At 34.8% G+C, this 27,336-nt stretch overlaps 1 pseudogene; it reads left to right on the top strand.

Moving 5' to 3' along the window:
* Positions 1-27,336, top strand: part of LOC149556941 (DNA (cytosine-5)-methyltransferase DRM2-like) — a 112,220-nt pseudogene that overhangs the window by 31,604 nt on the left and 53,280 nt on the right.

Below are 27,336 nucleotides of genomic sequence, written 5' to 3'. Positions count from 1 at the left end.
CAGTTCATAGTCTCTAATCTCTCCAACCTTACACATGTAACATGAATGAGCATCATGTATCATAATCACTCTAGAAGGAATCAATGACAAACTTCCTGATGCACCTCTAGTCATAGTGATGTCAAGATATGCCTTAAACTTTGGTGGACATTGATCATTCCTCACAATTTGTGCATTGCTTTCCTTCAACATCTCTTTTCTAGAGCCTAATGTAGAAGATGCCATATCAAAATAAGGTATTGAAAATAACTTCAACAACTTCTCAAACAACTGAACTTAGTTTCAAGTTTTACTCACTTTGTTCTTTAATTTTTCAATGAAACATTGTAGATATGCATAAACTTTCAATGAAATCACTCTTTAATTGCCTTTGAATCTTTCTAAAGGTTCAAAATTGCTTGGTAAATAAAAATGATCTTCAAAAATTTGATATAAACCTTCAATCTGTCAAACTAGGTCTTCAATAAATGCTTTATACTATGTTAGGTGCATTACAACTATCCTAGCCTTTACATGCACTTTTGTTTACAAAAGTTTCTTTCCATCACTCGGTCTTTATTGCCATTCACATGTTTAGCTTGGTCAACATATCAACTTAGTTCTGTATGAGAGCTCATTTCATATAATAATACTCGGTCACTACAGACACAAATACTAATACTCGACATCTATTATGCTTATGATTTCTTTTGCTCAAGTATTTCCTTAGATCTATCCTAGTCCATATTGACTCATGCAGATGTGGATTTTTAACATATCTTCTATTAGGAACTGGTATGTAATTTATCATTCAAGTATATAGTTCCTTGCATACCTTCTTTTCTTAGTTAGAAGTGGTGTGATAACCCAATCCAATATGGATTGGGTGACCTTGACTTCACTTGTTCCACTACTTCCTACTTCTACCTTCTTTCTCAAGGTTTGATTCAAACCATTCCTTGTTTGCTCCACATCAACTTTTCCTTTTCTCTTGATGTGTTCATTTCTTGGTCTTGGTGCTTAGGTCTTGCTGACATATCCAACCTCGTGACAACTAAAGAAAACTAAGATTTCATTCAACCATTTCTTGTAATTGCCTTTGAAATGTGTCCTAATGCAATTTTCTAGAATGTGACCATATTCTCCACAATAATGACAACTATACCATGTGTTATAATACCAATTATGATAATTACCTTGCTTAGGTATATGGACTTTCTTTTTGGATGTCTAGTCAGAATTTGCCTTAGATCTACATTCTTGAGCCTTGTGTCCATACTTTTGACACTTGTAGTAATGTCCTCCAAATCTAGGTGCAATAGGTGTATCACTTGCCTTTGACCTACATTCATGTGCTTGGTGTCCTTATTTCTTGTAGTAAAAACAATGTCCATTGTATTTGGGTTTAGAATTTTTCTTACCAATCTTGCTTCTGTAAATGTTTTCTATGTGTCCCAATTTGCCACAATGATAGCATGTAGATTTTCTTTGCTTTGGCTTTTTATTCTGTTGCCAGAATTTTAGTCCATCCCTTTCGAGATTCTATCTTGATGCATTTTCGTTGCAATTATTTTTAGTTTCTTGTCTAGATAGTCCCTAGGTGGTTCTCTTCTCATCAAGCATCCTAAGATTTTCCCTTTGTGTTTTTTTTTTCCCCCAGGTTTTCCCTGCTCCACTTCCCCTTATACCTCCATGTGAAATTCTTGTTGTTCCAATACATTAAGGTCTGAGGTGATCTAGGTTTAGGCGGGTTGTTGTCTGAGCATCTTCCCAATGAGAATAAAGTCCCATTTGTTCTACAACTTTGTTACTACCTCAAGTAAGCATATTTCTTATGGATTTTGACCCATTCCTTTTTTAGAATAGATTGATATAAGAATGAAAATGTGTTTTAATCATTATTTCGTCACTAATGTCAAACCTACTACTTGCTGGTAAGATAATTGCTTAGATGATTTGAGTACTATCATTTATTTGATTGATGAAGATGATTTGATCAAAAGAGGTAACAATAGCACCTAGAGGAAAGGTCAAGTTATGATATGGAAAAGAAGTACAAGGATTAGTTAAGATAGTGATATTATAGTGCATTGATAATCTACTTAAGGTTGCAAAGAATGGATACACTGATTAAGTTTAGAAGAACAAGTTAAACGAAGTATGTTTGCCAAGCTTAACAATCTGCATAGTAGCTGTTGAGCAAATTTAGTGTAAGTTGAGCAGAAAATTAGTTGGAGCCAAGAAAAGTCAAAGTTCAGTGTATGCCAAGTGATATAATGTAAGCTGAGTAAAGTTTAGTTGATGTTGAGCACCAGTAAACTTTAGTTCATGCTGAGTGTTTTGATAGTGGATGTCGAGCAACACACTGTGTGTCAAGCATCAGAAGCAAGTTAATGTTGAGTATCAACATTATGAGAAAGATCATGAATTTGATGAATTTGAGCTAACAAGTTTGATTCCTTGGATTGTGTGAATTGTGTAGAAGATAAGCTTGATGAGTTGGTGGCATAGAATTAAAGGTGAACCATTTTGAGGTGAATTCAAAGAGGAATGAAGGAGAAGTTTCTAGAATGGAATAAAATGAAATGATTGGTAGATTCATTAAATCCTACCTAATCCAACCTAACCCTAAAAAAGATAATGGAGGATGAATGAAAAAAGATCTTAATTTTTTATTTATAGAGATGACTAGTTAGAAGGAAAGGTTCTCATGTGTGAGAACATAAGGAAGACAAGGAGTCTACGGTATTGCTTCATTTAGTGACCTAAAAGAAGAGATTGCTATTGGCAAGCAAAGCAAGAATGCTTAAAGGTATGGATGCTTGAAGGGTGAAAAAACTATTAGAGCTAAAGTGTGTAAAATCCAAGAAGAATAGAGGATTGGAACCAAAGATTTATAATATGCAAAATGGAGTTGTAAGTTGTTATCAGATCAAGCCTTACTGTTACTTTATAATCATTGTATCAATCTAGGGTAAATCTTTTGGATTAAGATTGACCTAACAGTCATTTCTAAATCCTTTAACTAGATGACATTCCAAGTAAATGATCTAGAGTCCTTTAACAAGGCTCACTCCTAATAGGGTGATTGAAATCCTCTAACTAGGTCACATTTAATAGTGTGCATTGTAACCTTTAACAACGTTGGCCTTTCATAGGGCATCATTTCAAAAGAGTGAGAATGAGTTGCATGTTATTAGTGGTTTTCCAAAATTTTGTTTTCACATTAAAATATTGTGTCAAATGTGTTATTAAATCTGTTACGTTTCATGCTTACATTTCTGCAAAGTTGATTTGACAGTAACCTACAAGTTTAAGTGATTGTATGATTTAATTGATGCATGCATGATGAAAATGTTTTATGGATATGGGTTTGGTAATTTGTGAAAAGTTTTATTGTACATCTGGACCTTGGATAACTAATTCAACCCCCCTCTCATTTATTCTAAAGAATTTCAACAATTGGTATCAGAGCCATCTACTTAAGAGGGCTAGTTTGAAGGAACTAGAAGGAAAAAGATCAAGATGTCAAACACAGAGGTACCCAAGATTAATAGAGATAACTTTCTAAGATGGAAAATTCTAATGAAGCTACACCTAGGAGGTCTTAGAGATGATACACAATCTACCATTATTGATGAGCATGTTTATCTTGTTGAAGCCCTAACTGCTGAAGATTTGAAAAAGAAGAAAGAACACAACCACGAAATGTTGGAGATTGCCTCTACCCTAATTTATGCAGAGTTTGATGATATAAAAGGTTGTAATAGTGCAAATAAAATGTGGGATTCTCTACACACCATCTATAGGGGTGATACAAATGTTTTGAGAGCCAAATTTGAAAGTTTAAGAGGTAAGTTCGATGATATGAGAATGCAAGAAGGTGAGAATATTGCTCAATATTTCTCTAGGATAAAGGATGTTGTTAATGCAATAAGGGGATCTAATATTATGATAGATGATTAGATTTTACTAAGCAAAGTCTTGAGAACACTGCTGCCCATTTATGCTATCAGAGTTTCTGCAATACAAGAATTGAGATGTGTTCCGGGTTCTAATCTAACTCTTGAAGGTCTAGTAGGTAGGCTCACTACTTTGGAGCTATCTAATTTTGATAATTTCAAACCTGTCAATGTTGAATTTTCTTTCAAAGCCAAGCTATCATTGAAAGAACCTAATGAGAAGAAGAAGAAAAAGGTAAAATATGTGTGCAATGACAGTAATATAGATGAGGAGGGTGTAGAAAAACTTGAAAAACTACTAGCAAGGATATTTCACATAGGTAAAGGCAAATTCAAAGGTAAGTTAACTATTATATGTTTCAATTGCAATGAGGTTGGTTATATTGCTACCAGATGTCCAGAGAAGAAAAATTACAGAGGTGGAGTCAAGTACAAAAGTAGATGACAATCACGATGATGAAGTGGTCTATATTGCAATTAAGGATGAATTTGACGAGGATGAGGCAACTACATTGGTGTCTTGTATAAAAAAGAATGGCAGATGAATCAGTGACAGTGGATGTTCACATCACATGATTGGAGATAAAAGTAAGTTCATTACCTTGAATTTTTATGATGGAAATAGTGTAAGATTTGGTAATGATGCACTAGTTTGATAAAAGGAAAAGGTTCTATCAAAATCACATGAAATATTTTATATGACAATGCTCATTATATTGAAGGACTTAACTATAATTTTTTTATTGTGTCACAACTGAATAATTAAGGTTGTAAGGTTGAGTTTGAGAACAAGATTGCTAAGATATATGATACTAATGGAAAACTAATTGGAAAAGGTGATCAAACTAGAGGTAATCTATTCTACCTTGATATAGAGGATGCTACTTGTTTAGTTGTAGAATTTGATGATGTGTGGCTATGGCACAAGAGGTTATGTCATGTTAATTTTGATAACTTGGTTAGTATCAGTAACATGAGAAGAGTCAGAGGTTTGTCCAAGTTGAAGAAACATGACAACATAATTTGCAAACAATGTCAGTTAAGAAAAATGACAAAGTTAAGTTTTAAGAGTAAGACCCATATCTCTAAAGGAATATTAGAGATTGTTCATATTGACTTGTGTGGACCAATTGATGTGCAAAGCTACAAAGCAGATAAACACATTATGTTATTTGTTGATGATTATTTTAGAATGATGACAATTATGTTTTTGAAACATAAATATGATGCTTTCCAAATGTTTAAGTGGTACTTAGCAAGAGTTGAGAAGAAAATAGGTAAAATTCTGAAATGTTTGAGATCTGAAAGTGGAGGAGAATTTACATCAAATGAGTTTGAGATGTTCTGTAATGACAAAAGAATCAAAAGACAAATTTCTGCTCCTAAGACCCCTCCACAAAATGGAATTGCCAAAAGGAGGAATAGATCTATAATAGACTATGCTAGGAAACTCATGATGGAGAAGAATGTTGCCTTGAAACATTGGGGAGAAGCTATAAGTACAACTGTTTATACTTTGAACCGTGTGCAAGTCAAGAAAGGTACTCATTCAACACCTTTTGAACTATGGTATGGATACTCACTCAATGTAAAATATTTTAAGGTATTTTGAAGCAAGTGTTATATTCTCAAGGATTTAAGGAATGGTAAATTAGATGCAAATATATTCTTGGCCTATTCCACAATAAGTAAAGCTTACAAGTGTTGAAATACTAACACTAACAAAGTTGTGGAAAGTACAAATGTAAAATTTGATGAATATACAAAAGTACACGAGGTTGAAACTATGAAGGAACCAGAGGAATACAAATCATTGTATACTTTTATGAAGATATGCTTGTGGATCAAGATGCTATAAATCAAGTTGTAAATCAACAACAAGTTTCAATGACTGCGGAGTCACATACTATGAGTGTCGAGTTGCATTTAGGAACCGAGCTACATTCAAGTGCCAATTTACAAAATGAAGTTGAGGCACATTCTGATTCTGAGATTACTATATATGAAAGAGATGTTGAACTACCTGATAGATATGTACATAGTGATTCAAAAGTTGAGAGACCAAATGAGGAGAACAGAGCAGAATAGATTTTCAAAGTATGTCAAGAGATGTCATCCTATTGCAAAAATCATTGGAGATAAAGATTCAAGACCAATGACAAGGAAAAAGGTTGAGAAATGATACATGTCTTCTTAGCATGCAAGAACCTAAAATAGTGAAAGATGCCTTAGAAGATGTGGACTAGAGTAAAGCTATGAAAGAAGAGATTGAACAAATTGTGAAAAATAAGACATGCACTCTAGTTCTTAGACTAGAAGATAAGAATGTGATTGGCACCAAGTGGGTATATAGAAACAAGCTAGATGAAAATGGCGAAGTCATAAGGAACAAGGCAAGATTAGTTTGTAAAGGATATGTATAAGAAGAAGGGACAGACTATTGAAAAATATTCACTCCTATTGCAAGATTGGAAGGAGTAAGAACTCTACTTGCATAATTTGCATACAAAGGTTTCAAAGTTTATCAAATGGATGAAGTTTGCATTTTTGAATGGTATATTGGAGGAAGAAGTTTATATATAACAACTAGAAGGATTTGTTGATGCTAACAACAAAAACATGGTATATAGATTACACAAAGCTTTATATGGTTTGAAGCAAACACCAAGAGCATGGTATGAAAGGCTTCATAATTATCTTGTGAAGATTGGATTTGAGAGGACTGATGATATCAACAATCTATACTTGAAGACAGAGAAAGGCAAAAGTATTTTACTATTTGAAATTTTCGTTGATGATATCATATTTGGAGGTCAAGATACTTTATGTAATTCTTTTGCAAATGAAATGAAGAAAGAATTTGAGATGTCTATATTTGGAGAGATCAAGTTTTTTGTGGGTTTGCAAGTACATCAGATGAAATATAGTATAAAATAGTGGATTGGAAGATTCCAAGCTAGTAACACACCTATGATGATAGGACATAAATTGTCAAAGAATGATAATTCAGTTGTGGTGAATCAAACATTGTACAGGTCTATGAATGGAAAATTACAATATGTAGTAAATAGAAGACTTGATATTGCATTATTTGTTGGGATAGTTACAAGTTTCTCTCTTAATTCTAGGGAGAATCATTTTATGGATATTAAGAGAATAATAAGATATCTTAAAGGAACATAAGACTATGGTCTATATACTATAAGAAAAATGAGAAATTTGAATTGAGAGCCTACATTGATGCTGATTGGGCTAGAAATATTGATGATAGAAAAAGCACTAGTGGAGGAGAATTTTTCTTAGGCAAAAGGTAAGTTACATGGACCAACAAGAGATAAAACTATATATCTCAATCTACTATTGAAGTTGAATATGTTGTTGTTGCAGTAAATTGTACAAACATTGTATGGATCAAACAACTACTCAAAGTTATGAAAGAGGAAATCACTAAACCTGTGATACTTTATTGTAATAAAAGTGCTATAAATATATCAAAGAATCCTGTAATGCATACAAAGACTAAGCACATTGCAATCAAGTATCATTACTTGAGAGAGTTAGTTCAAGATAAAGAGGTGAAGATGGAATATGTTAACACAAAAGAGAAAATAGTTGATATCTTCCCAAAATAATTACCTAGGGATGCTCATGAGTATCTAAGAGGTAAATTAGGGGTGATACCCCTATCAAAGGCTATTTAAGAAGCATGAGAAGTGCCCTACATAAAACAAGATGACAGACATATATTACACATTAATACAGTGGATCTTACCTTAGGAGTTGCCTAAAGTAATCAAAGGGGTAGAACTACAAATCAGTCACAAGCTAAGTGACTAAGGGAGAAATTGAAAAAGTTCATATCTACATATTAAGATGACAAGTCTTTGGCATTATTGTCAAAGAGGGAGAAATCCTGACTTCTAAGGGAGATATTGTTGTCAAAGAGGAAGATGAAAGAAAACACAAAAGAAACATTAAATACCTAGTAAGAGGTAGTTAATGTCAAAGGAGATATAAGAAGTGATCTAGAGCGAGTCATAAGGATGAGTTGATTTATTGTTTATTGATTAGAACAAAATTTTGTAACCTATTCAGAAGATGAAAGTTTTTGATAGAGGGAGAGATTTCAATACAAGGAATTATTTTCTTTTTGGTATTTTGTTGGTTGTATAGATTGAGTTTGGTCTATTTGATTTGCCATCAATGCCAAAGAGGGAGATTGTTGAAAACTGATTGACACAATAATGAAAATGTATTTTAATCATTATTTTATCACTAATGTCAAACCTGCTATTTATTGGTAAGATAATTGCTTAGATGATTTAAGTACTATCATTTGTTTGATTGATGAAGAGGATTTGATCAAAAGAGGTAACAATAGCACCTAGAGGAAAGGTTGAGTTATGATATGGAAAAGAAGTACAAGGATCAGTTAGGATAGTGATATTATAGTGCATTGATGATTTCTACTTAAAGTTGCAAAGAATGGATACACTAATTAAGTTTAAAAGAACAAGTTAAATAATGTATGTCTACCAAGCTTAACAATCTACATAGTAGGTGCTGAGCAAATTTAGTGTAAACTGAGCAGAAAATCAGTTGGAGCTAAGAAAAGTCAAAGTTCACTGTATGTAGAGTGATACAGTGTAAGCACAGTGTAAGCTAAGTAAAGTTTAGTTGGTGCCAAGTACCAGTAAACTTTAGTTCATGCCAAGTGTTTTGATAATGGATGTCGAGCAACATGACATGTGCCGAGCATTAGAAGCAAGTTAATGCCAAGGGTCAGCATTATGAGAAAGATCATAAATTTGATGAATCTAAGCTAACAAGTTTGCTTAATTGGATTTTGCAAACCGTGTGGAAGACAAGCTTAACGAGCTGTTGGCACATAATTCAAGATGAACCATTTTGAGATGAATTCAAAGAGGAATGAAGGAGAAGTTTCTAGAAGGGAATAAAATGAAATGATGGGTAGATTCATTGAATCTACCCAATCCAACCTAACCCTGAAAAAGACAATACAAGATGAACAGACAAAGATCTTAATTTTCTATTTATAGGGATGGCTAGTTAGAAGCAAAGATTATCATGTGTGAGAACCTAAGGAAGACAAGGAGTCTTGGGTATTGCTTCATTTAGTGACCTAAGAAAAGAGACTGCTATTAGAAAGCAAAGCAAGAAGGCTTAAGGGTACGGATTCTTGAAGGGTAAACAAGTTGTCAGAGATGAAGTGTGTCATAGCCAAGAAAAATGGAGGACTGAAAACAAAGATTTTTAATCTACAAAATGGAGTTTTAAATTGTTATTAGATCAAGTCTTACTGTTACTTTCTAATCAGTCTAGGGTAAATCCTTTTTGGATTAAGGTTGACCTAACAATCATTTGTAAATCCTTTAATTGGGTGACATTCCAAGTGAATGATCTAAAGTTCTCTAACAAGGCTCACTCCTAATAGGGTGATTGAAATCCTCTAACCAGGTCACATTTAATAGTGTGCATTGTAAGCTTTAACAAGGTTGGCCTTTCATAGGGCATCACTTCAGAAGAGTGAGAATGAGTAACATGTTACAGGTGGTTTTTCCTAAATTGGATTTCCACATTAAATCATTGTGTCAAATGTGTTATATGAATCTGTTATGTTTCATGCTTACATTTCTACAAAGTTGAATTGATAGTAACCTATAAGTGATTGTATGATTTAATGGATGCATGCATGATTAAAATGTTTAATGGATATGAGTTCACTAAGTTGTGAAAAGTTTTATTTGTACATCTAGACCTTGGATAACTGATTCACCCCTCCTCTTAGTTATTCTAAAGAATTCCAACACTTTGTTGGTGATCTATCTTTGGAAAACTTCATTAAGAGTTCAAAGAATAGAGTAACAATGACATCTGAATATATATGTCAAGTCGATTCATCATAAAAGACAAAGAGAAGCAAAGATACAAAGATAAGAAATGTTTAGATTAAAGATCTGAAGTTAGAATTTAGTTCTATGCAAAGAGACAAAATTTCATGTTTTCAATTGCTAATCCTCTAGAAGTGAACATTTTCTAATGTGCTTCCGAAGCTAAGATGACCTTTACTTTATTCAGAAGATTTCATGTGTTTAGTGGGACCTAGGTGCAATGTCATAAAGAAGTTAATCTAGGCCCTTGATAGGCATCACTAAATGATGAATCCACGATAAACAATTTGTTTCAAGGATATAAAAGGAAAAATGGCCAAGGCAAAGGAAAATGTTTCAAAATGCTTCTCTCTTCGAAAAGAGAAGGTCTCAATGGTGCCTTTCTATCTAATAGAAACATTCAAGGCTTCCTTCCAAAGGACAAGGAGGAAATAAACTCTAAGAACTACATACAAGAATATTTTACGAAGATGCTAGAAAGATTCTTCTGGTGAAGTCAGTTGCAAGCCTCTACCCCTGAAAGAAAGGAAATCAAGTATTTAAGATTGAGGTAGAGAATCCATTCTATGGCTTCCCCAAAATTAAGTTGTGAAATTAAAAAAGAAAGCCCTTGTGTGGAAAAGAGGGAAATAAAGTGCCCAAGGTGCCGAAGGAGTATTTCTCATGCTATGATCCCAAATAAAAGGAAAATGAAAGCTTGTAGAAAGATAAGTCTAAGATCTCCTTCCCCACACATAGGAAGTTGTGATGAGAGCTCTTGCATTGGATTCTAAAGTAAAGAAGGGAGTTTTCCATTAGGTCAAATTCAACTGATTCGGTAAGTGCTAGTCTCATGACTATATAAGATTTAAGTCAATGATATGATCATCAGATTTATGCATCTTCATAGGGGTGGAAGTGGAAAGTTTTAAATTGCCATTAACCATCACATTTATTACAAATCCTACCATTACGACTGTTGGTTGTGATTTATTTCATTTGTGTGGTGCCAACATTTAGATTCCCACATCTATATGATCAAATTTTTCCCAAACATAGTTCTTCATTGTTTTGACTACTATTTATTGAACAGTTTGTCCCCTTTATGAAATTGTAAGCTAATGATAATCAGAGAGGTAGGGTATGATCATTTGATTGATTTGGAAAGTGAATTGAAGAACTTCTTAGATACCTCATTCAAATTTATGATTTATGCAATTTGTATAGAAGGCTCAACTCTTAGCTAATTCACCCAATAACCTAGAAATAAAAGTAAAGCAGATTAGTTGAACCTCCAAGATTCTCCATGGCCATGCAAGTGCCATAATTGGTAAAGAAATGTATCAAAAGATACAATCTGAAGAAAAAGAAAATATTGCTACTTGAGTAGTCCATTCTGTTGTCTATAAACAAGGCATTGATGCAGTCTGCATTTGGCATTCCAGTAAAAGAGGAATACTATGACATCAACTTCTCATCCTCTGCATCAATGTTCAATGACAAGAAGTCTTTGAAAAGAGAAGACATGTGAAGAACTTGGTTCTAGACATCTCATTCCAAAAAGAGTAAAATGCCAAAGACTCTTTTGGAACCAATTTAAAAAGAGATGGTGGACATCTTGGCACTATTGCTAAGATTGAAAGGAAGGGAGGAAATCTTGGATTTTATCAAACATCAATTATTCTTGGTACATGCCATATGTGTTGACAAATTTTAGATTGATTGGGCTTAGATCATATGTGAAGAGCTTACTTCTTGGCTAGGTTCAACTAAGGCATTCAGGTAGTTCTATAAGTCTTCATACTTGATATATGCCTTAGCCACACATCACCTCTGGCCAGGTCTTCCCAGTTTGGAAGACTATGATGAAAATACAAAGGTGTATGAGTTCTATCCCTACCTATAGATGTAGAGGAGCTTTGAAAAATATGTAATGGTTAGTGATGCCTTTATAATGAGGTTGTGCTAGGAGTCATAAGGTTTCCTTGAGCACAGGTTTTCACTTGAGGATATATCAGCTATAGGCCAATTCAGATGTTGTTTCATCCAATTCCCATCTTTCTCATAACTAAGGATTGCTGCATTTGATGGTTTCCCCAAAAGGCTTCCCAGGTATCTTGAGGACAAGGTTGTTCGTATTGAACTATGCAAACAAATACTAGAGATAAACACATTGTTTTCCAATGTAAAAAAGATAGCTGAGATTTCCTTCCCAATAGTGGTAGGACATTCTTCTTGTGCTTCTAAAGCTGATGCTTGGAATCTAGTCAAAAAATTTGAGAGTAAGATTAAATAGACTAAGTATGAGGTAATAGGGCCTTAGTATGACCTAGTGAACTTTGTGAGAGATCATCTAAAGCTTAGATATGCTCATAAGCATTTCCTAGATATTGAAGACTATTGGGCTGAATGCTATGATGAATATTATACAAGGGAGAGGTATTGGTCTAGGCTAACAATAGATGAAATTAAATTATGTAATGATACTATTGATATTTTTGATCTTGTAGATGATGGTTCCTATATGCATCTCTCAACCTATGAGCAAGTCAAGAAGACTTCCATTGTGTTAATTGTTCTTGAAGGTCCTCTTATCAACACAATGGAAGTCTTGATTCATGGAATCATCAAAAGGATGGACAAGTGGGTGGTGTACACTCGAAAGTGTCTCACTCTAAACCCTTCTATCCAAACGATTCCATGAGTTCGGAATGCTTGGATGCTGACTTAGAGCTCCCTATCCATGGAGTGCAAGAGAGTATATTTCAAAAATAAGAAGGCTCTCAGATAAGTCTTAGAGATACTCTTCTTGCTAGTAAACCATGCAATGGGAGGTTCCAAAGACAAGATGCAAGAATGCAAATGTCCCAAAGAGTTCCTCAAGGATGCAATGCAAATGAAAATTAAGCTAGAATGAGATGCAAAGTGGAGCTATTCTAAGCATGGATGAGAGTGTTACAATCCAAATATTAAGCTATGTGAGATAGATTATTGCAAAATAGAAGCTAAACTAACATGCAACATGAATCTAAGCTAAAATGGTATGGTATGAGAGAATGTAGACAAGAAATAGAAGTTCTCCACAAAGCTCCAAAGAAACCTGTTAGAAAACCTGCAGCATAACAATATTCAAAATGAGGATTCTTTGAGGGGGAAAGCTCTCTCCCTTTTAAAGATGTATGGATGGTGGAGATCAAGATGAAGATGGTGGATGATCAACGGTTGAATTTGAAAATAGGAGTGATCCATGTGCACACACAAGTCAACCAATAGAATATAAGTTGACTTGTCACATAAGACAAAAAGTCTCACAAGCCTTTTCTTTTAATTGTAAAATAGAAAAAGGACTTTAAGTGGGTTAGAAGAATGGGGTCTTTTATTTAATTAAAAGGGGACATGTTCTTTTAATCAAATAATGAACTTAGGATAGCATAGTCAAACTATAGGTTATAATCAAATAAATTGATTATTAGCAATTTGGTCTAGATAAATGATTAAATTAATTTAGCCAAAATGCTGAGAAGGGGGCTAATAGTCTAGATGACCATTTTTAGGTGATTAAATTTGCCCCTCTTTGACTAATGTGTGATCGATCTGGGAACACATTATGTCAAAGAAAATAGAAAGCCAAGTAGGCAGTGATAGATATAGATATCTGATTTCAAAGAATGAAATGCAGAAATAGATGGCAAGTCCTGAATGCACAGCCTGATAGCGGTAGTACTAAACACTAGGAAGATGATGTTAGGATCCGAAAAGAATTTTAACACATAGCAAAGCGAATAGATTGAGAGCAAGTGATAAGGTCAAACAAATGCTCCTAAGAAATAGATAGCTGTAACAATAAGCAATAGAGTATTTCTGCCCCCTCGGGATCGAAATTGAAATGAGGTAAGGGGATGTAGAAACTGGCTAGACATGAGAAAATTAGAATAGAGCAATGTCCAAGATGACAAATAGATGATTAGAACCCAAGAATGACTATAAGAAATTGATAAAATGCCCTAGTTTGACTAGAGTTGACTTTGAAGGATATAGCATAAAAATTAGGTCAAATCTAGTAGAGAGATGATTTAGATGTGAAAAGGTGAATTGAAGTAGATATGAAGTATTGAAATGATGAAGACATGAAGAAATGAAGATGCCCCAGTGATGATTCAGAGATTAGACCTCAAAAGGTCAGCTAACTGCTCAGAAGAAAGTAGAATTTTAAAAGACAATTTTGACCATCAAGATGAACTCGAATTTGGATTTCGATCCCGAAAATGAATCTAGGATGTTGAAATTATTTAAGAGGTCAAAACTTTATATAATGTGATGATAAGATAGAAAAGAGATGAAGGGAAAGATTAAGAAGGTGAAAAGACATGAACAAGAAGAAAGTAAAGAAATATATGAAAGGAGTTAGCTGATATGTCCACAAAAAGATGAAGAAAGAGAGCTCTCCCCATATGCAAGAATGCAAGACTAAGCTAGAAAATGAACCTAAAATGCAAGCTAATATGCAAAGTGGTTTACCAGCAAGAAGCGCATAACATTTAGACTCTTAATTTCATCATTGAGCATTTATTAGGGACATCATGAGATCATACAACCATCACTAGTATAACTATCAGGATATGAATATGATCGATATTAGATAGGTATGTGAAAATCCAATCTAAGCATCAGAGACATGTAAGTCAAGATAACTACACGATTAGATTCCCTAAGTTTAATTTAGCAAGATTACACTTGTATCAAGGCATAAGCGCCAGGATAAACCTTGAGTGTGGTCTTGCAAAACAGTCAAGGATGATACATTTGTAAGTCAACGTGTTGAATAGGACCAGCATAAATTCTTACAACACTATAGACAAACAAAGTATACCCACAAGCAGAAATCAAGAAGACATGCCCCATGCCCCCAGTTTTCTAGTCAATGACATCCTCGAAAGACTATTAGGGAGGGAACACATGGAAAATAAATCATCATAGACAACACGCAAAGTAGATAAATGTCAGCATAGCTCAGTCGTTTAAGTGTTAAAGTGCGTGTGTGTAAGTCACTTGGCTATTTCTTCAAGACTTGATTGTGATAGTGAGAAATATCGCAACATCGGAGACCATAGGTAAACTATCTGAAAAGTGTTGAAAAACACTTGATGTCAAGGTGAGGGAAGTGTTGAGAAACACTATTTTGTGAGTTGTCCAAGACCCTAATGCACAAGAATACCTCAATAGGCTAAGCAGTTGTGCCTCCAAGACGAGGACAAGAAACAATTCCAAGCTAGGAAATGTGTAGCAAAATAGGTGATTGAGACTAATAGACATAGGTGCAAGGGTCTCAAGTAGCACCTGTTTCCAAATTTTCACCACTTGACAAATTTTTTGAGAACTTTTTTCAATTTTTTTGTATTTTTGTATTTTTTGATTTTTTTGGTGATACATCAAAGTGTCTATTGCTAGGTTTTCACTAAGATCATTTTTTCAGGACATTTTTTTGATTTTTAAGATTTTTTCAGCATCATATATGATTTTTTGGATTTTTTTTAGAAGGTTTTAGATATCACTAGTTCTCAAGCAAGATCACATCATTTTCTCCCAATATCTAGCAAGGTATAGGATATGATGGAGCAACAAGCCAGTGGATAAGCAAAGATGGATGAGAAAGGAGTATGAAGCAAGTAAAAGTGATCCTCAAGGACTGACTCCTCAAGAGTACCCAAGCTAGGGAAAGAGGTGAAATAGTCATATGAAGCATGTTTTGGATAAGCAATGGAAGAAATGAGCAAGATAGCATGTAGGATAAGCAATGAAGTGAAGAAGTGAGATAGCATGAAGTGTGTAGTCCAAAAGAGTAGCCATGTCAAGAGACCTATGAGAACCATGTTTCGTTTATTATGATCAAGACCAAGGGGTCAACTAGATAGTATAGCAATGGGATAGAGCAATAAGAATAAAGCTCAAGATAGAGGCTATGAGCGAATGGGAGAGAAAAATAGAAAATCTAGTGGATAAGATAGCCAATATGCAAAGATAGCTTAACATTGTGAAGATCAAAGAGAGAAGAGGGGATAGATGGATGATGAAAGAATTACACATGATGCCTGTTTGCCAGGTTTTCATCATGGTACTTATCCAAGGCACCACAAGAAGTAGTTTTCACCATAAGATGCATTTATTTCTCTTTACTTTTGCTACCAAGGTGCCACAAGAAGTAGTTTTCACCAAGGCACATTTTCTTTTTCTTTTTTTTTTGAATTTTTTTGAATTTCTAGAAAGAGCTCAAGCTTTTTGAATGTAGATAGTGCTCCTATAGAAAGGATAAGTCATGATAAGCCAAGACCATAGAAAGGTATGCTCAAAGATTTTGATAGGGTAATGAAAGAGAAATGGTAGTAGCAAGAATATATTGAGGATAAGAGTTCATGTATGGAAAGTAAGTGTAAGCTTTAGAGGATTTCATGAGGGTAGGTGAAATATTGGACAAGATCAACATTGACACACACCTTGAAGGGTATTGGAACAATGGAGGAATCATGGATGAAATAGCTTGAGATTTAGATGTATGAGGTGGTAGAAGAGATTTGGAAAAAAGTGGAGTGGAAGGCTTTGGAATATTTTTAGAAAGATTTTTCGAAGAAGATGGAATGGAAGCCTTTGGAAGCTTGAATGTCAACTTTGAAGTATTTTCAATATTCAAGTCTTTTAAAAGAGACTTGAGAATCCATATAGCTTTAGATTTTCCTTTGGATACTTCAAAACACATTTCTTCAATAATGGGTTTAGGAACCCATACTTTCTTTGATTTAGCTCTTTGAGTAGTGGACCTTTGCAGTCTCTTTTGGGCATTCTCCTTCTTAGCATTCACATGTCGATTAGATGGGACATAGTGATCTTTATTTTTCAATGGATTCTTATGTTTATTCTCACTTCCAAAGGACTTGGGATTTGTAGATGAATAAGGATGATATGACTGGTTTAGATGTATAGATGGGTGAAAAGTCATCAAGGATGAGTGTCTTTGTTGATCTTGAGTTATTATAGGAGAGCTAGGGAATGAGCTAGGAGTGAATGTAGGAGATGAAGGAACATAAGGTCCCAATATAGATGGAAGGTTTGAAGACTTTAGTTTTGATGGATGAGGACCAAGGATAGACTTAGGAGATGCAAATGGATAGTGAAAAGGAATATCAACATCTTTAAATTGAGCAACATAGTCAAAGCCATCAATAGACTCATGAGTAGCTTTGATAGGAACAACATTTTTAATAGGAGCACTTGAAGCTTGAGCACAATTTTGAAGTGGATATGGAGAAGTAGAACATGAGGGGATGCTTTGATCTTGACAAGTAGCTTTGGATAGCATATGAAGAGAACTTTTCTCATAATTTTCAGTAAGCTCAAGGGAGATAATGGAAGTGGTATCTTCATCATACTTGGGGGGTGGACAAGATATAGGATATGGAGGGGAAAAATCTTGAAAGAGATGAAAGGGTGCTTGATCTTGATCTTTCTTGACATTTATAGCTTTTTCTTTTTGAGAGTCCTCTTGACATGAAGCCACTTCTAAGGACAAGGGAGAATGAAGAGTGAATGGAGTAGTGCTTGTATTAGGTATAGTAGTGCATGAAGGTTGAGGATGTTTAGGATTAGTAGCATGGAAAAGGTTTGCAACCAAGTGAAGGTTAGCTAGAGTTTCTTTTAGAGGTAGCCCTTGAGGATACACGTAGTCTATGTGGAAAGCATTAGGTTCTTTATTTGATAGAGGCATGTTTGAAAGATTTGAAGTGTTGGGAGATGCGTGAGTGTTGGAAGAAGTGGAAGATGTAATGGAGCCACTACTAGACATAGGTTCATTAATGTAATCTTGCTCAAGAGAAGTATCCTCAACACATGAGTCACTAGAGGTTCCAATAATTCCATTATCAATAAGATCTTGGATTTTATGTTTTAGCTCAATGCAATCTGAAGTACTATGCTCATTATGTTTATGATAAGCACAATAGATATCCAAGAATGGGTTTCCATATGAGCTAGACTTAGGTAACATGATGATCTTATTGCCAAGAAGTTTTTGCAAAGTGTCATCATAAGAATCTTCCAAGGGAGCAAAAGTCCTCTCAAAAATATTTCTAGGATCTTGTTGTTTCTCAAGTGAATGGTATACATCCATGTCTTCATCATTATCTTGGTCAAAGATAGGTCCATCATGAAATTTTAGCATAGGCTCAAAGGAGGTATCACTTGCTTGTTCTCTAAAGAGGTCTTTAGGTCTAGAAGATGAAGACATTTGATGTCTTGAAGTAGAGCATGTAGACCTAGAAGAAGAGGATGACCTCAAAGAAGGTGACTCACATGCATGTAAAGACCTTAAGTAAGATTCATGTAATGATGCAATCTTTTCCTCTAACCTTTTCTCAAGTTTAGACTTCATTTTTGTCATGCGCTTAGAGAAATGAAGGTAAGAAAGATCATTTGTCTCTTCTAGTTCTTTGTATTGCACATATAGATCTTGAAACTCTTTAGTGACATGGAGGATATCATGATCATCTAGATTTGGTTGAGATTTGGTAGTAGAAGCTTTGAATTCCATAGTTTTAGATGCAAAGCCAAGCATAAAATAGTCTAGAAAATAACTTGATGTTGAAACTATAGGAGGTAGAGTGTTCACTTGCCAAGATAATAGAGAGAGATTAAAGCAACTTGTCAAACAATATTTCCAAGAAACTTACGACATGAATGACTCAAGTCAATAGCTAGGCAAGATGCCCAAATAGCCAACTAAATAGAGCAAGCAAGGTGACAAGTGAACAACTCTCCAACCCAAGCGTGTAGTCAAGAAATCAAGGCAACCATTTTAGCAAAAAGATAACTAGCAAGTGGACATAGACCATGAAGATAGAAAGACCAAGAGCACCAAGACCAAAGAGCCACTTTAAGCATGTTCAAGCACTAGAGAGACATATAAAAGAAAATTCAAATGATGAGACTCCTCTTAGCAAGCAACACAAGAAAATGTTTGCACTTGATGTTTTGACTTGGTTGACAAAGTTTGACAATAGTTGATAGCATAGCAAGTTTGATGTTCAAAAGCAATTCTTTCCAAGCAAGATAGTGACACATGAAGTAGTCTTCAAACAATAAAGCAAGGGACAAAGCAACCTTGCATGATACAAGCATATGTGATGTCTTAAAAGAAAGCCGTATAACTATCATCATGTGTATGTTCAAAATATGTTCACAGGTCTAGCACATTCGAGAACACATCAAGCAATATCTACCTAGAAGACATGGTTCATTACTCAACAACTTGGACCACGCTTGATGCTCCTTTGCCTCACACCAAGTGGTTGCCCACAAGAGATATTGGCTTTGTCATGGAAATTCCATAAGCATAACCAAGGGAACACATATGGTGAGTGTAAATCTTGGGGTGATCCGGGTAGTCCACTAGGATCAATCCTTGCACCAAGAAGTTGAGCAGCTAAAAGAAAGGTAGTTACTAACTTAGAGTTTTTAGATCAGGCTTCCATTCATAGTGTTCCTCTTACTCCCAATTACGGGACACCTCACCTTGCGATGAGTAATCGATCTTGCAACCACAAGAGTACCTTAAGCATTCTTGCCTAGTGATCTCCCTATGGTCGAAATCCCATAAGCGATCACACTAGGCAAAGACAAACACTATGTCTACCAAAGTTTTGTGTCCTTGATAGCCTTGAGTTTATAGTGGGTTGGAAGAGCTAGGTAGTCAACTTGTCCCCACTTGGGTCATTCCTCTCAGGTTGTCCGAGAGCAGGCCCTCTAAAGAATTTTAACTACACAAAGTGTGGATCAACTTTTAGAAGTCAAGATTTCTGATTCACCACAAAGGTGAAGAGCATACTCTCCTATTCCAATCATTTTCTTCCAAACACACCAAGAAGATTTAGTTGCCTCTTACTCTTGAAACCAAATTGTAAGTCAAGATTTCTAATTCACCACAAGGGTGAAGAGCATACTCTCCTATCACCAAAAGATCTCAATTGTAAGTTTTAATGTGCCTAAAAATAAACAACTAGTATATGCCGCACATGAAAAAGTGAAGAACAAGTAAAATTGGGTTTTTATGCATTGGCCAGCCCTGCAAACAATCGTTAGTAGCCCTTGTGCATTTGAAGCTTTGACATGCGTTCTTTTTATGCAATGTTTAATTTTTTTTTTTCACAAGGATGGCAACCTGCAATCACAACTTGTTAGCACCAGAAGTTAGTGTGAAATAACATAAAAATACTGCAATAAAAAATGGTTAGTTGCCTCAAATATCCAAGTTATCTTCCAACCAAGTGCATGCAAAGAAAGTGCAAACTAATCACAAATGCTCTCATTTTTACTCTTTGCTTTTGATCTAGTCAAGAAGATTAGACTTTTTTGCTATTATTTCGGATTCAAAAATAGAAATAAAAAGAAGAGACCCCTACTAAAAATCAAAGAGCTTTCCAAAAATGCAAGAAATTCAAAAAAATCTCTTCATTTGCTCCCTAGAGATCGATTTTGTCAAAATAGGCTAGATTTATCAAATTGGGTTTTTGATCCCCAATACGACCTCAAAATTGAAAAAACAAAGAAAGAATCCCCATTAAAATTGAAAACCCTTTCTGAAAATGTAAGTTTTTTAAAAAAATTCGCTGATTTGAGATCAAAAACAAATTTTTATGAAAAAAAAGAAAAACTCATAACTCTTGAAAATCACGTCAAAATGCTCTGAAAATTGGACTGAGACATTTTGAGCATATACCCAACTTGCAAAAAAAATTTCAAAATCAAACTCCAAGCGGTTTAAAAGATATGATCAAATCTTTAAACCAACTAAGTTTTTGACCTTCAAACCAATTTACTTATGGGTTGGCCTTAAAACCAAAGTGATAATTATACAAAAGCATTTGATTAGATCCAATATGCTGCTGTAAAAAATTAGAGATGGAAAATAAAAGAAAATGGAGTTAGAAAATTGATTCAAGCCTCACGATGGGCGCCAAAAATGTACACTCGAAAGTGTCTCACTCTAAACCCTTCTATCCAAACGATTCCATGAGTTCGAAATGCTTGGATGCCGACTTAGAGCTCCCTATCCATGGAGTGCAAGAGAGTATATTTCAAAAATAAGAAAGCTCTCAGATAAGCCTTAGAGATACTCTTCTTGCTAGTAAACCATGCAATGGGAGGTTCCAAAGACAAGATGCAAGAATGCAAATGTCCCAAAGAGTTCCTCAAGGATGCAATGCAAATGAAAATTAAGCTAGAATGAGATGCAAAGTGGAGCTATTCTAAGCATGGATGAGAGTGTTACAATCCAAATATTATGCTATGTGAGATAGATTATTGCAAAATAGAAGCTAAACTAACATGCAACATGAATCTAAGCTAAAATTCTATGGTATGAGAGAATGTAGACAAGAAATAGAAGTTCTCCACAAAGCTCCAAAGAAACCTATTAGAAAACCTGCAGCATAACAATATTCAAAATGAGGATTCTTTGAGGGGGAAAGCTCTCTCCCTTTTAAATATGTACGGACGGTGGAGATCAAGATGAAGATGGTGGATGATCAATGGTTGAATTTGAAAATAGGAGTGATCCATGTGCACACACAAGTCAACCAATAGAATATAAGTTGACTTGTCACATAAGACAAAAAGTCTCACAAGCCTTTTCTTTTAATTGTAAAATAGAAAAAGGACTTTAAGTGGGTTAGAAGAATGGGGTCTTTTATTTAATTAAAGGGGGACATGTTCTTTTAATCAAATAATGAACTTAGGATAACATAGTCAAACTATAGGTTATAATCAAATAAATTGATTATTAGCAATTTGGTCTAGATAAATGATTAAATTAATTTAGCCAAAATGCTGAGAAGGGGGCTAATAGTCTAGATGACCATTTTTAGGTGATTATAGGTGGAATGGACTAGAGCGAGGAAGAAAAGAATTGGAAGTGCAAGTTCTATTAGTGTAGTAGCTTCTAGAACAACTCAATCAATTGCTACTACATCCATGACTACTGCTACTTCAACACCAGTCGGTCCAACATAGTCCATTGGTGGAGGAGGAGACCAACCTCCTGAAAAGAATATCTAAATTAGTCCAACTTGTGGAGGAGGTTATCTGCCAGACACAAGAGAGGTTGGGGATGATAAGAGGAACAAAGAGCAGGCAAATGAGAAGTTAGTGGCTAAAGAAATCCTCCCTTGTGCAAGTCATCAACTTGGATGGTGATAATAATCCCCTAGAAAATCAAGAGCAAGATACATCTCAGCAAGGTGAAACTCTATCCCTCTCAATAACCAAAGTAAATTCTTGTCCTACTACCACTTAGAGCAAGGAGACACCCCCAATGGTGTGGAAGCTCTTCAATCCTATAACCCTACAGTTAGCAATCAATGTCCTTTCAATTGAGTCATGGTTAAAAGAGACTGTTGATCAGAATAAGTGAAGATGTGAAGAAGCTACCTCATCCAAGGACCTCATTGTGCAAGAAACTTCAACTCAACCAACATCAAAGAAGGAAAAGAAGTAGAAGACTATAGTGGCTTTAGCCATTGATTCTTCTATTGGTCATATGCTAGTAGATTCTTAAATATTTTTTTACCTCCATCCTCTTCTTTTAACCTATAAACCCACTTATTCTGTAAAGCTTGTTTACCTACAACCAACTTGCATAAATCCCATGTCTTGTTCTTCAACAAAGAGTCCATTTCATCTTTCATTGCAGACTCCCACTGAATCTTAGTATCCACTTGCATAACTTCATCATAACATTTAGATTCACCAACATCGGTAAGTAAAATAAAATACAAAGAGGGAGAAAATAGGCCCAGAATTGTTGCTTCATTGGTAGCAATTAATGGAATTCATAATTGAGAGCTCAATAATGTTAGGATTAAACCACAGATAGAAATAACAATTACATGCAAATATAACCAATATCATAAAATAATAGATCACATAGAGAAGAACATAAGACACCAAGATTTAATGTGGTTCACCCAAACCCTAGGCTACATCCACCAAATAGCAAGTCCAATATTTCTATGATCTAGTGATTACAACCTGATTACAATCTATAATCCTTTATAGCTCAATACTGCCGCAAGAACCAATTTTTGCATCACCTTATAAAATAACCCTAACCCTAAGCCCTTTTTATACAAGTATTTTTACTGCATTAGGGTAATAATTAATAATTATATGTTGGCTCAAAATCCCACTGAAATAGGGCCCACATTTTTTTTTTGAGACGATGCGCCAAGCCTCAAAGAATTTATGAAGTATGTACAATACTTTTTTAATCAATCACCACAAACTAACAATCTTCCACTTAGGGACTAATCAAGCTCCACACTAAACAACAATCTCCCACTTGGAGACTGATCCTATAGCTATGCCGCTACTCCATGAGGCTCCCACTAGATCAAACCACCTTGGAATCTATTGTTCTTTTATTCATGTTCAGTTGAGAAGACCAACCGAAGCTCAAGAGGAGTTCAACTTCTCCCTTGTTACTACCGTTGTAAACATAGTTGAATACAGAGTTGAATTCTTGTCAAGATGAATGGCACTTTGGCTATTTGTAAACAAATAATTATCTTTCTGAGGGTCTCCCAATTCTTCCAAGAAGAACTGAAGCCATATCATCTCCTTAGCTACCTTTGTAGTAGCAACATACTCTGCCTCTATAGTGGATAAAGTGTTAACTTTCTATAACCTAGAAACCTAGCTCACGACTGTCCCACCAATAGTAAAGACATAATCTATAGTACTCTACCTAATATCAATATCCCTTGCCAAATCTGAGTCAACATAGCCCTGTAAATCAGTAGTAGAGCCCCCAAAGTGTAAACACTTATTGGATGTTCCTCTCAAATATCTGAGAATCCACTTGACTACATTCCAATGCTCAATTCCTGGATGACTCATATACCTACTAACAACTCCCACTACATGTGCAATATTTGGCTTGGTACATACCATGGCATACATCAAGCTTCTTATAGCCAAAGCATAGGTACCTTGAACATCTTATCCTCCTCTTCTTGTGTCTTAGGACACATCTCCTTAGTCAACTTCAAATGACCAGGTAAAGGTGTGCAAATAACTTTACCATTCTCTATAGAGAAACATTTCAACACCTTCTCCACATAATCAGCCTGAGATAGTGTCAATGTTCTATTCTTCCTATCTCTACAAATCTTCATACCAAGGATTTGTTTTGCTACCCTCAAATCTTTCATAGCAAATGCATGTGCTAACTGGTGTTTCAGCCCCTTAATATGATCCATGTTAGACCCAGCTACAAGCATATCATCAACATATAAACATAAAATTATGTAGCTGCCATCATCCAACCTCTTAAAATAAACACAATAATATGAATGAAACCTATTGTATCCATGCTCATATATAAAATAGTCAAATTTTAGATACCATTGCCAAGGTGCTTGCTTCAAGCCATATAAACATTTCTTCAATTTGCACACTAAGTTCTCCTTACTTTTGACCTCAAAACCCTATGTCTGAGCCATATATATCTCTTCATCCAAATCACCATGAAAGAAAGCTATTTTAACATCAAGGTACTCAAAATGCAAATCTTCAGTAGCCACAAGACTTAAAATAATATAGATAGAAGTCATCTTAACAACAGGAGAAAATATCTTATCAAAATCAATGCCCTTTTTCTGTGCAAATCCTTTCACAACTAACCTGGCTTTAAATATTTTCTTACCTCCATCCTCTTCTTTTAACCTATAAACCCACTTATTCTGTAAAGCTTATTTACTTGCAGCCAACTTGCATAAATCCCATGTCTTATTCTTCAGCAAAGAGTCCATTTCATCTTTGATTGCATACTCCCACTAAATCTTAGTATCTACCTGCATAACTTCATCATAACATTTAGGTTCACCAACATCAGTAAGTAAAATAGAATACAAAGAGGGAGAAAATCTTTTTGGAGGCCTAATTTGCCTTGTTGACCATCTAACATGCACTGGTGTATGTGGTATTTGTTGTTGTGGTTGTTACACATCATGAGGAATGGTTGGAACATCATCTTTTGGAGTATCATCCAACACTACATAATCATCTTCTTTTTTCTCATGTTGCTGCAATGGATCTTTGTACAACAGTTTCTCATTGAATATGATATCCCTGCTTCTTATAATTTTATGATTTTCAAAACCCCAAAGCCTATAACCAAATTCATTAATGTCATATACAACAAATACACATTTTTTTCACTTTTCTTCTAGCTTGGTTCTATTTTTAGAATCTATATGAGCAAAAGCTTCACAACCAAAGGTCTTGAGAAAAGAATAACTCAACTTCTTACTAGTCCATGCTTCCTCTAGAATACCACAACCCAAAGGAGTAGAGGGACCTCTATTAATCAAATATATAGTAGTACTAATAGCCTTTGCCCACATATGTAAGGGTAACCCAACATGCAACCTTATGCTCCTTGCACACTCCATTATAGTCCTATTCATGCGTTCAACCACTCCATTTTCCTATGGAGTCCTTGGAATAGTTTTCTATCTACAAATACCATTAGTGGAGCAATAATTTTCAAATTCATGACTACAATACTCATTGCCATAATTAGATCTAAGACATTGTAACTTTTTTACCAGTCTCATTTTTAACCAAGCATTTCCATTTTTTAAAAGTTTGAAATACATTATATTTCTATCTAAGAAAATAAACCCATACTTTTCTAGTTGTGTCATCAATGAATGTAACATAATAATGAGAACCACCAAGGGAAGATACTTGAGCCGGTCCCCATACATCTATATGCACAAGCTCTAATTTCTCCTTTTTATTTTCCTTCCTATTCTTCACAAAACTCACTCTCTTTTGTTTTCCATACACACAACTTTCATAGAAATCCATAATTTTAGACCTGGTAAAACTTTTTTTGAATGAAGTACCTTCACACCTTTCTCACTCATGTGCCCAAGTTTGTTATGCCACAATGTGGTGTCAAAATCTACAACAACTATTTGTTCTCCCTGCTCAACTGCACCAATTGGTCTTGAACATTCATTTTTTTCTAAAATTATTAAAGTAGAAGGAACAATATGACCTGTACAAAGATATAAGGTGCCTACTTTCACACCTTTTGCAACTACAAGGGAACCTTTTGAAACCTTCCAATTTTTATCATTAAAAGTAATTACACAACTCTCATCACCAAGTTGCCCTACTGAAATTAAATTCCTACTCAACCTTGGAACATGTCTTACTTGATGTAGTAGCCAATGATTCCTATTCTGCAACTTAATCTTAATTTTTCCCTTTCCAACAATTTGATAGGGTTCATTATCCACCAAATAAACAAGTCCAAAATCCCCTTAGACATAATCAATGAAATGATTTCTATGAGGTGTAGCATGAAATGAAGCACCAGAATCTAAAACCCATGAATCATCAACACTTTCTAAAGAAAGAAGCAAAGCATCCTCTTTGAATTTGTTACTTACCACATTTGCCTCCTTGTCTCCATCTAGTTTATCTCATTCATTTTTCTTTCAATTCTAACAATCTTTCTTTTTATGCCCTAGTTTCCTACAGTACCAGTAGTCATTCGGTCCTCTTAATTGAGACTTCCTCCCCTTCGACTTTGCTCTTGATTTCCCATGATTTCTAGAATTACTTCCTCTCTTAGTCATTCTGCCTCTGCTTTGTGTGTTTAAAGTAATTCCTGATGTAGATCCACCTGAGGTTTTCCTACGAGTTTTCTCACTAAAAACAACACCGATCACATCATCATATTTTAAGGTACTAGATCCAGGAACATAATTACTCAGCCATTACCAAGCCATTCCAACTTTCATGCAAAGAACACAAAATCAAGAAGGCCCTAATTTCTTCATCAAAATTGATACCCACAAAAGATAACTGACTAGTAATAGTATTAAACTCATTTAAATGATTTGTAACAGATCCACCTTCTTCCATTTTCATATTAAATAAATGCTTCATGAGAAATACCTTGTTTGAAGCAAAGGGCTTTTCATACATTTTCACTAGGGTTTGCATCAATTATTCTGTCATCTTTACTTTTGTAATATTAAATGCTATTGATGGTGCTATGCATAATTGAATGCTTCCAAGTGCCTTTCTGTCTAAAAGATCCCATTCATCATTTGACATAGATCCCTGATTCTTGGTTTTGCTTTCCAACAGATTCCATAAATCCTTTGATAAAGATAGTCTTCCATTTGCATCTTCCATAACTGAAAGTTCTTCCCATTAAACCTATCAACCCTTAGCTTACCTTCATCTACCATTGCTCCCACTCAACCATGAGACTCCCACTCAACCATGAAACTTTTCTGCAGAGGATAACTGAAAAATAACCTCACTCTAATACCACTTGTTAGGATTAAACCATGGACAAAAATAACAATTACATGCAAATATAACCAATATTAGAAAATAATAGATCACACAGAAAAGAACACAAGATACCAAGACTT

Source organism: Cupressus sempervirens, chromosome 5 (genome assembly GCF_028749045.1).
Source record: "Cupressus sempervirens isolate cs-2001-9-10 chromosome 5, ASM2874904v1, whole genome shotgun sequence".
In the NCBI taxonomy this organism is placed as follows: Eukaryota; Viridiplantae; Streptophyta; class Pinopsida; order Cupressales; family Cupressaceae; genus Cupressus; species Cupressus sempervirens.
Note: the sequence above shows the minus strand (reverse complement) of the source record. Positions and strands in the feature narration are given on the sequence as shown.